Below are 3,993 nucleotides of genomic sequence, written 5' to 3'. Positions count from 1 at the left end.
ACACTTATATACTATATTTTTGTCATGGTAGTCAGTGTGGCATGACAGTGCCTAGAAATGAGTTTAATAATTTAAGGAGCTCCCAGTTGACACCACTGATAACTGGAAGCAGAGGCAGTACAGATAAAATAAAATCATAAAGAAGGAAATGAGTCATAAATAACAGAAAGATGGAGAAGAAAAAAAAGTGGAGAAACAAGAGATAAAGGAAAAAACTAAATAGAACATGATGTCTTAAGCACTTAATGAATAGGTTAGGATTTACCAGCTTGCTCTCATCTTGACTTAAGGATAGGAATTTCAGAGCTAGAAAAGATCTGGTGATTTTCCAGTCTACTTTTCCATTTCATAGATGAGAAAGCAGGACCCAGGAGGAGTGACCTGTCTAATATTAGAGTTGATTAGAGATGAAGCTATCATTAGCAACCAGGTTTCCTGACTCCTGGTCCAGTGTGAGTTTTGCGATGTCATTTCTCACACTTGTAAAGGCTAATTGAATTCAAAGTTCCTTCAAAATTTCAATACTTTGGCATTTTTCCTTAAACTTCTAACATTTTTTTTTTACATTTATATTATTACTTTACAGGTTACGAAGTGCTTTTTCTTATTTAACCTCTGTACCAATTCTGAGAGAAGTAAATATCAGCTATAAAATGACCCACATGGGACTTGTCTAATTTTAAGATATTTTTTCCCCACAAATCTTACCCAATTCTTATTTGTGGAGTAGTGAGGTAAATTAAAAAACATATAGACTATGTGGTTCCTACTCTTTCTATCATGTCATTAACTAGGAACTCACTGTACTTTAAGAAAATAAAACATATAGAAGTGAAAGAATGGACAGCCTGACAATAAAGACAAGCAAGAAAGAAATAATGATGTGGACAGCAAAAGAATATTTGCAAGTCGGTGCTAAAGATGATAGTGGTTAAATCTGCTGATGATTCTAGATATTTGTATATACCTCTAGTTGCTTCTGTAAGAGTGATCCTTGTTATTTCAAGATAATTCTCTTTGAAGCTGGTGGATTCAGTTCCCAGAAAAGACCTACAACTAATGTTGGGGAAGAGGAGCATCTCCTCACCACCATGAACTGTACTCTCTAAGGCCCAGCCGTCCAAGGCAGGATGGTTTCAATCACTCCTGCTATGTAGTCATCGCTGACACTACTTGGCAGCTAGCCTGCCTCTAATGGAATGTATCCTGCAGCTGGGAATTAGGTCATCAGTAATTCACTTAATAGCATTTTATGAGCTGGGCTCTGACACAAGAGAGTGATCTGGCCTTACCCAGCAGGAGCTTTTCTTGATGTGAGAGGAAAGAGAAAGGAAAATATACCACCCTAAATAATCAGACACTACATTCATTTCCAGAAAATAATGAGTACGAATAATACTGGATGTTTCTTCAGACTTTTCTGTCTGAGCAGGCCAGCTACATGATCTTGGGCAAGTCACTTCTCATTTCTGGACTTCAGTTCCTCAAAGGTCTCCTCTAATTCTAACATTGTATACTTCAAACTCTAGGGGACTCCTTATGGAAGTTAGAAAATGCAGGATTTGTCAGACCAACCTCCTCTTCCCAGATGGTGCTCTCTAGGAAAGAAGATGGATGATCCTATTCTTTTGCCACTTGTGTGCTCAGAAAAGAAAAGCTCCAATTTATAGTGTGTGCTAATTCCATGGTGTATTCCTGACATAGCTGATTTAAAGCTATCGATGATTTAACTGGCCAGCAAAATTTCTGAAAATAGAACAGTTGGCTCTCGTGAGCTGGTGTGAACCACTTGAGCATACCACTGGTTAGAAACTGTTGCATCAGTGAATAACCTCTTGTGCATAGACACATAGCTAGATTGTCCACATACCAAATTTGTAGCACATATATCCATGTTTTGGTTTTAGATAAAAAGATATTCACAACTTCTCCTCTTCAATTCACTCCAGCTGCTATTCTTAATTTATTTGAAGTCCTCTCAGAAATATGTAGCGAATTCTTATGAGAAAAATGTCCATATTCATACAACTCTTTACCTGAATTTCTATTTCTTCTGCAACATGTTCAGGGAGCCATTTGACTTCTATTTTCTTCTGATCTCTAGAACCACACATCCTTCTTGTTGAAAAATCCAATATGTATCTTATAAATTTTTCAGAAAGTTCACTGCTATACAGGGCTTAGAAGTTACAAAAATATCACTAGAGTCCTTCCTTTTTTTCACCTGTTGGGAGAGAAGCCCTCTGGATCCTGAAAGTTTGGTGCACAAAATCTTTCAGTTCCAAGAAAATTGGAATGATTGAGGTTGAAATCAGTACCTGGAATGGCGATAGATAAAATTAAGTCACTTTCCTTTTATCCTTTCAATTGACTAGTGTATATAGAAAATATTCAATTTACAAGTATCTACTGAGCATTTACTACATGGACTCAATGCCGCAATGTATTATGAAATATAAGAGAATATATAAATGATGGTACCAGCCTTTAAATTTATAATCTGGTTGGAAAGATAAAATAAACATGCAGAAATTACGAAAAATCAATTTACAACATTTTATAATCAATTGTTTAATGATGTGGTACAAATTCTAAATGCAGCAGGAATATAAAGAAAAGTAAAATTACTCAAAGCAAGCATTATCCAAGAAAAGTTAATGACTGTCATTAGAACTTAAGCTGCCATCGACATGAAGATAGAATTTAGTCAGGTGAAAGTATAGGAGTAGACAGGCTGGGAGAATTGCATTTAAAATAGTGGTCAAAAACAGGGAGGTGGTGAAAAGTGGAGAAAAAATGAAACTCCTGGCCTAAAACCGAGTCCCAGTATAAATGTTTGTCAGGGAGAAAAGGGTGAGAGACAGTACTCAAATAGACAATGGCCAGATGACATATGATTATACAGATCTGATCTACAATCTCTGCAGCAGCTAGTTCAGTAAGCCAGCCTCAATCTCTACAGCAATCAATCCAGAAAGTTCAAGATTTGGTCAATGACTGCTAACTTACCCAATTTTTGTCCCCTAACTCCCTGCTTCCAATTCAAGACCACTGAGAGAGAAAGCCAAATATACTCCCCAGACCAATCGAATAGGATACCTGCTTCTAGTTAGTCAGTTCAGCTTTCCTATGCCAACAACTTCCAATCAGAGCCCGCTCAGGTCTTTCTCTTTTTTCACTATAAAGCTCCCATTCCCCTGCTTGCTTTTGCGTCTTTGCCAAACCAAAGGGATGATGGCTGAATTCTTTGCTATGTAGCAGCACGCTCTGAATAAATAGCCTGCTTGTTCTCATTTGGGTGATCTTTGTTCATTTCCACAATGGGAGAAGAGCACACCTGTAACAGTCCCATCTGTCTCCTATTATTATATGAGGATATAAATACATATATATATATAATATCTACATTAAGGGGTTGAATTTTATAGTATATAAACTGTATTGTAATAAAATGTATATAAAACACACACATACACACAGATAGATATAGATATAGATGAGATAGGTAGAGATAGAGATAGAGATAGAGATAGATAGAGATAGAGATAAAGAGAGAGAGAGATACTCTGGGCTTCACCTTCACCTTGAGAGTCGTCCTGGGCTGGAGCTTGAGAATTTACATTTCTAAGCTCCCAGGTAACACTGATACAGGTAACAGGTAATGATGACTGGCCCAGGATAGCTAAGCATTTTTATTATTGTTGTTGTTATTTTTTGCATGTGTTTTTCCCTTGGCCTGGAATATTGTTCCCACACATCCACGGGACTCACTCTCTCACTTGCTTCATTCAAGTCCCTACCCAAAATTCATCTTCCCAGTGAGGCCATCATATCTAAGCCTGCAACTCTCAGCTCCAACAAGTCTCTCCTTCTTAGCTTTCAGAGGATGCTCCATTGGAAGAAGGCTGTGGAGCTCATCAAAATGAAAGCTTTTCCTTTCCGAATTTTATCACCGGAGCTCTGGGACCTTCTAGAAGTACAATTCCAGTACTT

This window comes from Pteropus vampyrus, unplaced genomic scaffold (genome assembly GCF_000151845.1).
Source record: "Pteropus vampyrus isolate Shadow unplaced genomic scaffold, Pvam_2.0 Scaffold1, whole genome shotgun sequence".
Taxonomy (NCBI): domain Eukaryota; kingdom Metazoa; phylum Chordata; class Mammalia; order Chiroptera; family Pteropodidae; genus Pteropus; species Pteropus vampyrus.
The sequence above is the reverse complement of the archived record's forward strand: the minus strand, read 5'-3'. Positions refer to the sequence as shown.